Below are 14,307 nucleotides of genomic sequence, written 5' to 3' on the forward strand. Positions count from 1 at the left end.
TCGCACCGACAGCAGATGCCGCCGAGCCGGCCCAATAGCTTGTAAAATATAAGTAGTTCAGTAAACGTAAAAAGTTTAAGTTTTTGGGGGAGCCCTTGTGTAAACATTCTTGTGTATTTAATGACTACAATCGGTTTTGTTTTTGTGATGGAGTCACTCCGTTCGGGGAAGCTTGTCCCTTTCATTCCTTAGTTTTTTCTTAGCATAATTTTATTTTTTATTATTTCTTTCTCGTACTTGCCCGTTTGTCCCGTAGGCTGCAACCTTGGGAGCCCAGGGTGTGGCCCGCGAGGCTCAGCTGCTTGTAACCTGTAGGTAAAGGCGGGGTGCGATCGGTCAGAATGTTTTAAAGCAAAGCTTCGTAAGGCGAATTAATGGAACGAACTACCCTTTTGATCGGGTAGGAAGAAATTTCTCCATATGATAGTAAACAAAATAGAGAGATAGTAGTGCATCCTCGTGCAGCCCCCGAGCGACCCGGGCCGAAAAGTGTTCGGGTTGGGGTGCTCCTGTCGGAGCAAACACTAAGTAAATAATGGTAAGACTAAATTTTACGGGATGAAAAACGACATAGCTGTTCCAAGCGTTCGGTGAGAATGTCATCGTTGTTGTCCTTCAGTCGGTAGGCATCCGATCGGATCACTTCAACCTTCAGTCATCCGGATCCTTGCCCACTACGCCCCCTTTCTCGGTCGTTGCTTCTTCGCCTTTTTCTTCCTTTAGCCCACCGGCCTGCCACTAGAAGGCACTTGAGGAGCTGGCAGTCCTTGTAGAGGTGTTTGATGGGGTAGTCATGGTTGGTGCACGGGCTCTCCATGAGCTCAGTGGAAGTGGCCCGGAGGGTCCTACTGGGGTTGCTTGCCCACGTGATCAGCCATGGCGACCAATGTGGAGCTGGTCGGTCGGCGGGCATCTTTTCTAGTTCTTTTTCTGCCTCTGCTGTGGAGGGGCCCTTGTGCTGATCCTAGCGCTTGGCCTTGCCTTTGCCTCGGCCTTCCGTTGGAGCACGGCGGGAGTGGCTGCTTGCTGGAGGTGTTGGACAAAGGTCCAGTGGTCCAAGGCCATCAGGGCTGGGACTCTGGTCGCTGCTGCGTGTGTCTCGGTTCGGCCTGAGCTGCGCATATATAGGCGGTCGGTGCTGAAGCAGGTTGTCAAGTCAAGATGAGGTGCCAATGTGGCCTCCTATGCCACTGCTCGATGGTTGTAGCGGTGATCGGGTGGAGCAACCCATCTGCTTGCGTCCCCATTCCCCTGGTGGGGAGTGAGGCCATCAGTCAGCGTCGCGATATGGAGCTCTCCGCCTTGTTGAACGGCGGCGGTCTCCACTAGTGCCCAGAGGTTTCCGATGGATCGCCTGTTCATGAGGGTCGTTTGGCTCGGACAGGCCACGCAGAAGTATTGCCGCAACAACTGATGTTCTGATTGGCCTGAGCGAAACTATGGGAGATCGTTCCCCCTATCCATGGTGTTGCGCTGGATCCCGACGGTCATGACCCCGGGTGCCACTCACCGGTTTATGCGCACTGGGGCATAGTGTGGTGCGCCGAGCGCGCTTGGCGCAGTCAGGTGGCTGGTGCAGCCACTATTGTCGTAGTGCCTCGCCATGCTCCCAGTGTGAGCTCGGGGGTCTCTACACGAGGATCCGGAGGGGCATGTGTCTACAAGGACTTTGTTTCCACCGGTGGCTGTCACGGAGCGTCCGCTATAGCGCACTCCCTGGGACTGGTCGGTGGCTAGGCGCCACATCTCCGATGTTGGAGCCAGTCACTCTCAACATCGTCATCCATGGGGTCGAGGAAACAGGTGGGAGCATAGCTCGCCATCCCCACGAATTCGGACGTGAGAGGGGGTGGCGCTGGCATCCTTTGGAGCCCCCGGGCGTACGCGTCCACGAGAGACTCGAGGCCAGTAGGGGAACCGATTGTACGACCATCACGACAGAGACAACGGGATCCCTCCTGGATAATTGGTGGAAGATAGAGAATAGTAAGTAAATAACAGCATGTACATTACTCATAGTAGAGTTTGAGCAGAGAGTTTGCTCGAAATGAAGCACAGATGCCGCGTCGTTGAAGTTGTTGTGCGTCCCGAAGCCGACGGAGGGCGCCCCTCCAACGGGCGCCGGAACATGTGCCACCTTCGCGGAGGTGTAGTACGCCGAGCCGGTCGGCGACGAAGTCCAGGCTTCTGAGGAGGAAGGCTTAGGATGGCTCGAAGATGGGTGGAACCCACATCCCAACTGGTGGGAGTGCGGGAAACTCCAGTGAGCCGAAGCGAATCGTATCGCCTGAGCCTACCTATGGCGAAGGTGGCAGAAAAGTGGGCCATCCGATGACCAAAAAGTGTTGAACGTACAACGTCTTCCCCACGGACGACACCAACTGTCGGTGTAGAAAGTGACCAACAAGTAGATATTTGTAGTTTTGCCGTACATTGTGATCGGAGGTGACCTAACACTCAATGACACATGGTTTATACTGGTTCAGGCAACGTGCCCTACGTCCAGTTTGGGTCGGTCGGTGACTTTATTTCTGAGCCCAGGTGCTCGAAGTTTGCAGTGGGGTTACAAACGAGAAGGAGAAAGATAGGGTGTACAAGAGGTTCGGTCGGCTCCGGTCGGAAGGGCCAAGAGCGACAGGAGCTCCACTATGAGCTAAGTGTTCAAGCGTGTGCTTGAGGTCCGAACCTGGCGGTTCTGTGGTTGTGAGCTAGTGAACTTGATCAATTTAATGAATCTGGAATCACTTGAATCCATCTTGTTGGGAGAGAGCGCATCCCCTTTTATAGATGAAGGTGATGACCTTACAAGTGAGAGGGAAGGAGTATGTTTGCTTCTAAGCCTTGTTGCCCACGCTGATGGGTACAGGATGATGGTGGGCGCCCACAACATTGTTGGACGTCAGATGCACGTGGGAGGTTACGTCGTCTTGTTTGGGCAGGGTAGATGTCGGTACCTGCATATACTGTTGATGTCTAGTGGCATGTGAGGAATTTCACCATGTTCACTCGGTACGGTAAATCCCGACGCCCTCAACACTGTCGATGCCTAGATGCATGTGGAGGGGGCCTTACCGTATGGGAGTTAATGGCGCCCACAATACTGTGGGTAAAATGTCGGCGCCTACAACACTGTTCATGTCAGGGCGGTTGCAGAGTACTGTTCCTGCAGGTGTACAGGGTACGTGGTATCGTTGTTTGACTTGTGCGCCTTACCTTGCTTTTCTCCGTTCGTTCCCTGGTCCTTTTCGGGCGGGTGTCCCCAATCGGTTGGTCCTAGTCGGCTCTGGTTGCGCCAGTCGGAGAAGAGCAGTGAGCAGGGTCTTTGCATACCACGGTCGAAGACGTGGGATCGGAGTCAGAGGTAGTGCTTTGCCAGGCCTTCCGATCGGAGAGACCGTCCGGAGGCGGCTAGGGACCGAAGTGAGCGCTCCGGTCGGAGAGGTATGCCGGAGTCGACAAACGGACGCTGCTCCTCTTCGGCCAGACCTTCCGGTCGGTGACTGGATCGCCTTTCTGGCCAGTTGTTTAGACTCTTGGGTTGGCCCATGAGTTGCGCGCTGTCTGCTTAGGCCGAACCTTTGCGGGGAAGCCGGTCCGCGAGGGACCCCGGGTTTATGAACCCGACAGTTTCTGATGGGGGAGTTCACTGTGGAAAACTGAATGAAATATCTGCTGACCCAGCTAGGCTCGCGCCACGTGTTCCCTGAAGATGCTGCCTCTCTTCTTCCTCCGGATCCTAATCTTTTTCCTCGTCCCATGCAAGCAAGGGACAAGTGGCAGCGAGGCAGGGCACAGGCTCCTTTATTTTATCATTTTCATGTGGGAAATACACGAGAACATTGCGAGAGGGTGTGTTGTTGCCGCGTTCCAACTTAACTTCCCCAAACGTATACTCAACTCGTTTTCTCTGATCTTCTGTCATGGCTGAGGCCATGACCTTCTAGACTCCAGAGACGTTGCATGCATGCACCATCTTCCCATGCATATATGGGAACAAAGCATATACATGTCTGAAAGTTGTTTGTTAGAATTGTGACGACGTTATGATCAGTTCGTCTGCATGCATAAGCTACCAGCAGTGTACAAGTATGTACTACTACCTGTCTGTCTAGCTCGAAAAATATCGTGGCTGGGAATCATGCATGCTTCACGTAAGAGAACAAGGAAGTATATTTATATGTCTACTACTTCGTACAGCATTTATCTTCAAATCAGAGTTTGATTTGATACGCATTTCTTTTATCTTGACGAGAGATCTGGTAAGATATTACATTCTGGCACAGCAAAATGTGCATGTGTGTTCGATCAAGACAGTGTTACGTGCAGGAATATCATATCTGTGTCGATCCTTGGAGTCAGCTCCCGTCCCGCGGGCCGCGGTTGTGGGAGCAAAGCATGCATGCAGCGCTATGTTTCGTCCACAGAAAGTGGTAGAAGATCAACAGCATGAAAAGTTTGATTCGGATAGATTCTGCTGCGGAGAAAGAAGGCGTGCATGGGTGTAGTAGTATCCTAGTTGCATGTGCATTTGGCTTGGCACGCACTCGTGGATATGCACCGTGGGGGTATGGCTCCCGTATCCAAAAGACAAGACATGAGCCGCATAATTAAAGGTGGCTTAGCCCATAAGATCAAAGCGTGTACAGGCGCTACTCGACGTGCACCGCAAGATATTATAGAACGCACCTAGGAGAAAAATGGCGCCGCATGCGCTCTCTGCGGTGGGTGTTTGTCTGGGACGTACGAGCCAGGAATCCACATGGATGCATGCCCTCGTGCATGGTACTTGCCCGCCATCTCGACCGAGCGAGCGTTTGACGGTGGAGTTTGGATCGGCGCGGACGTATCGGTCCCCTGAGCCGGCCATTGCGTGCTCTCCCTCTCATCGCTTGTCGCGGGGGTAGGGGCCGGGGTATGTGTTGTGTAGGGACCGAGAAATATCCCCTAGCCTAGCCAACGATGACCCAGCCGCCGCCGGCGCTCCCGCCGCGGAAGGCGTTGCGGCGCCGGGACGAGCGGGCTGCGCAGCGCCGCAAGCCACTGCAGCCATGCGCGTGCGCACACACACATGAGCGTCCGCACTCGGATGGTCGGTCGATCGGCACACCGCACACGGCAGGTACGTGCATCTACGCTTCGGGTGAGTTCATCCGGCCCGGTCCACAATCCACTGCATGCATGTCTGTAACTCTGCATTGCATGGCGTCCCAGCAGATGATGATGATCTGGAGCATGCAGTGGACCCTCCATTTTGGGCTTTGCCGCCCCGGCACGTTGCAGCTCGATCGAGTCGAGTGCCCAACGGATTTGCATCGTTGCCAGTTTGGGCAAGTCACTGCTATGAATTGGACATCACTGGGTCTTATCATTGCTGAATTTTAAATTCGTTTTTTGGTAAAACCGACAGTGATAGGATCAACCGACACTGATACTCGGGTATTCACTTGTCGGTTTCATATCACTGTCGATTTTAGCCAAGAACCGACAGTGATATTGGGTCATCACTGTCGGTTTTAACAAAAAACCGACACCTGATACTATCATTGTCGGTTCGTGGCTTGAACCGACAGTGACTACGTTGGAAGAAAACTTCATAAGTTTCTCATATGATATCCGATGAAGATGAACTTTATATCAAAGTCGTAGTACTCGACGAGATCTACAACTTTGAGGTTCAAACTTTTTAAATTTGAGATCGTTGGGATATCCAAACTATTTTCATTTGAAATAATCTATCTAATGAAAATTACGTTTGATTTCTAAAATTTAAAATTAAAATTTTCAAACGGCCTTAGATGGAGAAACGCCAAAAACAAAAGTTGTAGATCTCGAAAAGTTATGCAACTTTGTAGTTGAAAACTTTTTCATTTGAGATCGTTTACTACTTGAAAATACTGTTTGAAATTAAAATTTGAAATTATTGAAGAACTATTTCTCTTTTTAATCTCTGACTAAAACTTGTAACTAACCTTTCTTCCTCGTACTAACTTCAAATTTGATAATTTTTTTTCTAAAATTTTTTAAAATCATGTTCTATTCAATTTATTGTGTTCTTACTGCTATTATTTTATCTATCTTTTTATGTGACTGTGTTTTATCTATTTGAATTTTGAATTTCAAAAAATGACAATTTCAAACGTTATTTTGGAACACTAAATGATTTCAGCTAAAAAAAATCATGAACATAGAAGTTGTAGAACTTAACAAGATCTACAATTTTTACTTTGGTCATTTCTTCATCCGATAAAGTGGTAATAACATTGTTCACATAATTTACATATCTCTCTTATAGTTTCATAAACAATAAGAGGGATATGTAACATTTGTGAACACTGCTACTGCCACTATGTCAGATGAATAAATGATCAAATGACCAAAATAAAAGTTATAGATATCGGAAAGTTATAAAACTCTGTAGTTGACAACTTTTTGATTTCAAATCATCTTGTGAAGGAAAATAATGTTTGAATTTCTAAAATTTGAAATTTAAATTTTGTAAATGATCTTGGATGAAGAAACTACCAAAATAAAAGTTATAGATCCTAAAAAGTTATGAAACTTTGTAGTTGACAAGTTTTTAATTTGAAACCATCTTCTCAAGAAAAACTACGTTTGACTTTCAAAAAAATTGAACTTTGAATTTTTTAAACGACCTCGGATGGACAAACAGCAAAAACAAAATTTGTAGATCTCAAAAAGTTATGAAATTTTGTAGTTGATAACTTTTTGATTTGAAATCATCTTGTCATAAAAAACTACGTTTGAATTTCTCAAATTTGAAATTTAAATTTTGTAAACGACGTCGGATGGAGAAACTACCCAAATGAAAGTTGTAGATTTCGAAAAGTTATAAAACTTTATAGTTGACAACTTTTTCAATTAAATTCGTTACGGTCTTAAATACTCATTTCAAAATTAGATGAACATAAAATGGCTAGGGCGAAAATCTGGTTTGAACACAAACAGCTTGCAGGTGGAGTGGTTAGGGGCTGAAGACACGAAGCATGACGACAAGGGTTCGAACGCTTGTGGCCACGAAGCACGCGATTTTCAGGGAAAAAAATCGCTTGACTCGTGACTTACGACACGCGACCGTGTGGCTGTCCAGTGGTTCCTCTCCCGGTATTAAAAAAAATTCCCTATTTTTTCAATGATTTTTTTGGCTTTCCTATAAACCACATCACAGTCGGTTCATATTACTGTCGGATCATATCCCACACCGCTGCCGGTATACCATTGCCAGTTTAAAATCTGGCAGCCAAGAGGTTTTTAACCGGCAGTGATGGTAGTGAGTAATCATCCAGGAGCACCGAAAAGTACGCGCACGGCACGGAGGCAGCCCTTTGCGACGTCGCGCGTGCCCAGCCGCCCAATAATAAACTACTAGCCCACAATCAGGAATATCGCCGTGCGTGGCAGCGCCCAAGTCACCCCCGCGGCGGCCAGCGGCAATGGCGTCTCTGCGTCTGATCAGCCGGCGGCTCGGCGCTCGCTACGTGGCCGCCGTGCGCGCAGCGGCGGGCCAGCCCTGTGCGGGGAGATATCTGATCAATGATCATTACGAATTCCACCACTGAGCGAACGCTTGCATGCAACAGGCAACAGGCAGGCAACAGGCAACAGCTGGGTTGTGTGATTGTGACTTTGTGAGTCGACACGGATAGAAAGCACTATTCAAGATGGCTTTCTTCTTCCCATGCTGAGAAGACATCCGGTACTCGAATTTCCTTATCAAGACACGAAGTTGGTCGCTCATCGTCGGCCCTAGCCAGATAATAACTCTCATGGATTCAAATGGTATTCCACGTGCACAAGTTAACATTCTGGAGGGTTTTCATCTTTAGCTGAAGCCCAATCGGATCGTATGAGCACATTAATTCCAAGTTTGAGCACAATCTTACTCTTGACCAAAGAAATGTATAGCACTTCTTGCCAATGATCTAGACCTTAGTGGGCCAGCCTCAATCTATATCTATACCAAATTTCAATATCTAATACTAAAGAGAAGTGATCTTTTTGTCTGTGAGAGTGTCCTTGCGTTCTCCTTATCCCGTACTGTGACTTAGACTTATGACTCGTGCTCATACGAGTTAGCATGCGGCAGTGGTGGTATGGAGTTCGATTTCGATATACATTGAAACAGGGACAATCGTTAAAAGAATCTCAGAGCCACAAATCGTTCAGATGACCATGCAACAAGATGTATGTTCCGTTGCAACGTACTAACACGTAACATATGCTAGTTATATTAGTCAGAGAGAGAGAGAGAGAGTTGATAAGCCGAGCCGGTCAATAACTACAAGATGCAACATAATTCTGCCCTAAAAGTTGACCCCTTGAAAAGGCATACAGTATATATATAGCCTCAACCCAACCCAGCCCATTTAATTTAATTTCTTCTCTCTTAAATATCTCGCCTCTTTTTTTTTTTACTAACTAGCTTGAAAAGTCTGCGTTGAACTAAAACTGGAACGTGAAGCTCTAGGAAGGAATGGAACAAAATATATTTTGCATATTTTAATTTACTCCAATTGCCGTGCATAGAACCTCTTAGAATTTTGTTTTATTGAGTTCATGATGTTTGGTTTATCACTTCAAAGTTTAAGCCACATAAGTTGACCTCGGCCCTCAGAAGGAAAGGATCGCCTAACTCAAGTTCAATTCAATCGGTTATGAAATTCTAGCTAAATATACTTCAGGCTTAGTGAGTTTCCGACTTTTGAAAGAGCTTGATTTATTGCGATTAAAGCCGCACATCATGATCCAAACGAAGACCATGGCGCAACAATGTGCCGATATGGTGTTTATATCTAAAAAAGATATCATCATATTGGCACCTGTTGATTACGGATCTCCAAAAGCATGCCATGGGCGCCCAACCTTCTTGCCACCTGTGTGACCAATAATAGGAGATCGTGACCATATCTTCATATAGTTTGCTCATTCATGGCTCATGACTAGTTCCAAATGCTATCAGTGCTTGGCATTTAGCAATACTTGTCATCACCAATCAAGCAATAGGGTGTTTGGTTTGAGGAATGAGTTACTCCATTATCTTCTCACTCCTCACAATTTTTTGTTAGTGGAATGGAATACATTGATGCATCAACACCTCATTTCTCACAAGCCAATAATTAGTACTAGTGTGAGGAATGAAGTCGATCATTCCACCAAAAATCCGAGGAATGGATTCATAATGCACCATCTCATCTAGAGTGGTTTGATTTCTCAAACCAAACACCTTACAAACTCTTTGTTCGATTGGTAGGCCCGGTCGTATATATGAGCCTAGCCCGGTCTGGCCCAACCGATTTCACTTTATAAAATAGCTCTCCCCCAGCCAACCCCCTAAAAAATCTAGTTTGTACTCTCTCTCTCTCTCTCTCTCTCTCTCTCTCTCTCTCTCTCTCTCTCTCTCTCTCTCTCTCCGTCCACAAAAGGATGCAATTCTTATTTTTTGATGAGTCAAACAATTTAAAATTTGACCATTATACAAAAAAACATTAACATTTATGATACAAGATAAGTATCATTAAATTAATTATGACATATATTTCCGTAGTTAAACTAGTTTGAGACATAAAGGTTAATACCATTCACTATAGATTTGATCAAAGTTAAGGTAGTTAACTTACATAAACACCATAGTCGTTGCATCCTTTTATGCACGAAGAGAGTAATACACAAAGTGCATCACCCAAATGACATAAATTGATCTCGGTCCTCAAACTCGAGCTAAATTTTCCGTTCATCTTAAAGGCAGGACACCATTAACATTTTACTCATACTTTAACCAACAATATTTATTCAGTTACCTAAAGTAAAACAAATACCACTAGATGTATCACCAAAAGTTCTTAAAGTGCGCCTTATATATATGTCTATTAGTACAAAATATTTATAAAAAAGAAGAGTAGTCAAACAAATGAAAAAAGACGACATGGGCATAAACGAGGTTTGCACATAATTCAAATAAAATCATTTTTTGTTGTTGCGAAGCCCTTTTGGGGTGTCCTTGTTGCTTTGTTGTAGTGTCCAATTTGGGTTTCTTATTTTTATATAATCACCAGTTCTCCTGTCACATTCTTTCAAAAAAAATGCAACCAGTTTACACGATTATGGATGTCTGCACAACAATTCAAATAAAACCTATTTATACAGCTGTGAAATTTTAGCTAAATATACGAGTTTTGAGAGAGTTGATCTATTAGCACTTCGCCCCAATAAGATGCCAAAGTACATCATAAATTAAAGTATTTTAGATATGAATTAAGCATGCTTTAGTTGGTTAGATTTCTTGTGGTAGAACTGGTTTATCCATATTTGAGCTTTTAACTTAGCATGGATACTTGCATCTACAACCATCATTCTTTAAATGCATCGTAGGTGGTGTGTCCGTCAATGCTGAGGCGTATATTTGATGAATCCATCAATCTCCATATCTATGAGTTCAAATGCACCCATGTCTGTAACACTCTCGGTGTTACACTGTAAACCATTTGCTAAAACATGTCATGAGCATCATGTTTATGTGTTAATGCATATAATAAAGAGTGTAGATCAAGTTCCATAACTCAAAACGATCAACGGAAATGCGAAACAAAAGTTTATTTGATAGTTATGTTGTATCACTTAGGGTTTAAAACCATTTTTTATTAAGCAAAAGTGCTATAAAACATATATGTGCACCATAATAAAGTTTGAAGCACACATTTTATAGAAGATAGTGCAACTTTTGTTTTCACAATATAGTAATGATAGATAACATTTCAAATAGCTTGGAAATCGAATTTGAAACAAATCCAACTCAAGACTTAGTTGATTTCTTAAGTCTGAAAATAGATTGACAAAGCTATGTTTGGTAATTTTTGTTGAGAAATTAGGTTAAGGAGTGGTGTGGTATTATAGCTGGTTTTGGTAGCTTATTATATCCTCTAAAGCATAGCAAAGGTGGTTTGGGGATTGGATCAACGGTTTAGATTTTCCGAACGCTTTAAAAAGCGTGCAGGGCACAGCCTCGGTCGGTTTCCTCACGTTAGGCGCAGTCACCGTGCCCCTGTGCCACGGCATTGACGCTGCTGCCGCTCGCACGCACGCCTGGCAGCTGCTCGGCTGGCTGCTATGTCCGACAGCCCTGGCGCGCGGCTGCCCTGCCTTAGTGCCGCGCCACAGCACGCTGCCTGTCGCGTCAGCCTGTGCCTCTACGCCGTCGTCGTCCCTGTCACCGCGCTGCACGCTAACTCGCTGCCCCATCGCCCACTGCCGCTGCCGTCATGTCACCATCCCGCTCTCGCTTGCCGCTGCACCGCGCTGCATCTCTGCTCCACTTGGGCGCTGTGCGCGCGGGGCCAGACCGCCGTCGTCATGCCATTTATGGCATTGCAATGTGTGGGCCACGCCGACCTCGTGTGTGTGCCATTGGCTAGCGCCGGCCGTGGACTGCACTGGTTGCGCTAGCCGCATCACGCGAAGGTGCACTCTCTAGCTACCCACCACTTCCTCACCGCCTCCCATCCTTTGTTTCTCCCCTACTCGCCTCTGTTTCTGCCGTCGCGTCATGGCCACGTTGTGCTAGGGTGCAGGCGCTCGCCTTCAATTTTGCGTGCCCGTGTATGCGCTGGACGTCCGCGTGCCAACCGTACCCACCCCACTTTGAATTGAGCCACGACGAACTCCAATTTGGAAGTTCCCCTCTGCCATGCCATTAAGGCCAGGAACTGGCCGTGGCTAATGGCAGCCACCTGCCGCACCACCCCTCGTCAATCCAACTTCACCACGAGCTCCGCCTCCACCTCCACTTCACCCTGCGCACCTCACTTGCACCTCTTCCGCTTTGTCGTAGCCACTGACATGGTTTCCCTGTCTCGGAGCGTCGCCGCATCCTACCACACGCACGTGGCCAGCCCTGTTCGGGGAACCTCCGACCAAACCACCACCATAGCTACAACTTGGGTAAGATAGTGATGCTGCAGCGCTAGCTAGTTCACCCCGCGGTGGCTTAGGGTGGCCGGCATGGCCACGCCGCTATCGCGCATGGACGCATGCCGTGGTCACCACTTTCATGAATTTCGCCGCTCCTGTAACCTAGGCTAGTGGAGGCGCTAGGGTTGTAGGTGCAGATCGGCCCGCTATCTGGGCCGGGGCAGGTCTCGGTTGGTCGGCGTGGTCGTCCAGTGCTGCGTCCACTGCCCCAGCGCGTGCAGGGGTGGCCAGGGACCTAGCCGTGGTGAAGGTGATAGATTGCAGGGTCCTATTCGCATAGTCTCTCTCTTGGGAAATAGTGATGTGGACTGCGGGTTGATTTAGTGCCGCGCCACAGCACGCTGCCATCGCGTCAGCCTGTGCCTCTACGCCGTCGTCGTCCCGTCACCGCGCTGCACGCTAACTCGCTGCCACATCGCCCACTGCCGCTGCCATCACGTCACCATCCCGCTCTCGCTTGCCGCTGCACCGCGTTGCATCTCTGCTCCGCTTGGGCGCTGTGCGCGCGGGGCCAGACCGCCGTCGTCATGCCATTTATGGCATTGCGATGTGTGGGCCACGCCGACCTCGTGTGTGTGCCATTGGCTAGCGCCGGCCGTGGACTGCACTGGTTGCGCTAGCCGCATCACGCAAAGGTGCACTCGCCAGCTACCCACCACTTCCTCACCGCCTCCCATCCTTTGTTTCTCCCCTACTCGCCTCTGTTTCTGCCATCGCGTCATGGCCACGTTGTGCTAGGGTGCAGGCGCTCGCCTTCAATTTTGCGTGCCCGTGTATGCGCCTGGACGTCCGTGTGCCAACCGTACCCACCCCACTTTGAATTGAGCCACGACGAACTCCAATTTGGAAGTTCCCCTCTGCCATGCCATTAAGGCCAGAACTGGCCGTGGCTAATGGCAGCCACCTGCCGCACCACCCCTCGTCAATCCAACTTCACCACGAGCTCCACCTCCACCTCCACTTCACCCTGCGCACCTCACTTGCACCTCTTCCGCTTTGTCGTAGCCACTGACATGGTTTCCCCGTCTCGGAGCGTCGCCGCATCCCACCACACGCACGTGGCCAGCCCTGTTCGGGGAACCTCCGACCAAACCACCACCATAGCTACAACTAGGGTAAGATAGTGATGCTGCAGCGCTAGCTAGTTCACCCCACGGTGGCTTAGGGTGGCCGGCATGGCCGCGCCGCTATCGCGCATGGACGCATGCCGTGGTCACCACTTTCATGAGTTTCGCCGCTCCTGTAACCTAGGCTAGTGGAGGCGCTAGGGTTGTAGGTGTAGATCGGCCCGCTATCTGGGCCGGGGCAGGTCTTGGTTGGTTGGTGTGGTCGTCCAGTGCTGCGTCCACTGCGCCAGCGCGTGCAGGGGTGGCCAGGGACCTAGCCGTGGTGAAGGTGATAGATTGCAGGGTCCTATTCGCATAGTCTCTCTCTCGGGAAATAGTGATGTGGACTGCGGGTTGATTCAGTCTTAGCGCGGGGGCGTTTTTGTGAAGTTGGCAGCGCACGCGGGCCTCCCCGTTGTGGGCCACCTCGCGTGGGCTACGTCCGCTTGGGCCACGCGGTGATGGGCCGTGGGTGGAATTCATTTTTCCTTTTTCTTAAGGAATTGGAAATAGCTTTATATTTTAATTTCTGAGCTGAACTTTAAAAATCAATATCAATTCGCATAGGTGTCCAAAAATTGTGAAACCAATTTTGTTAGGTTTCCAAAATTGTGCTCTATCTGCTAGTGTATTTAGTTCATATATATATATATATATATATATATATATTTGTTGATACCAGCGGCTATTAAATCAATTGCGAGTGTTTAATATTATTAGGTTACAATTTGAAGGAATTTTTGTGGCAAATTGGTAATAGCTTTGACCATGAAATTTTTACAGTAGGTTCATTGTATTATTATGTGCTCACTGTAATTTTTGTAGCCTTAGAATAGGTAGATAAATAGGGTAGTTAAGTACTCCTTATTTTAGTATATATGAAATCATAAATAAAGTAAGAAATGCATTTTTGATTGCTAAGATAATACTCAAACGTTTCATACCTGTTTAGTGGAAATGATGGGTAGCTTAGCATCTTAGTCATTAGAGTTAGCTTGGTAGATGTATTCTTATTTTAAGAGTCGTTGTTGCCATATTACTAAGTGTTGCATCATCATTTCATGCATGTAGATAACGAGTTGGTAGAGTTCGTGACCGCGTGCGAGCCGGCATATGAGGAGATAATCAAGGAGTACGAAGAGGAGATCCTCGTCTAGGAGGGAGCCCTAGAGCTACCAGTTGCTGACTTTGCTAACACCACGCCTGCCCTAGACAAGCC

Source organism: Miscanthus floridulus, chromosome 8, assembly GCF_019320115.1.
Source record: "Miscanthus floridulus cultivar M001 chromosome 8, ASM1932011v1, whole genome shotgun sequence".
Taxonomy (NCBI): Eukaryota; Viridiplantae; Streptophyta; class Magnoliopsida; order Poales; family Poaceae; genus Miscanthus; species Miscanthus floridulus.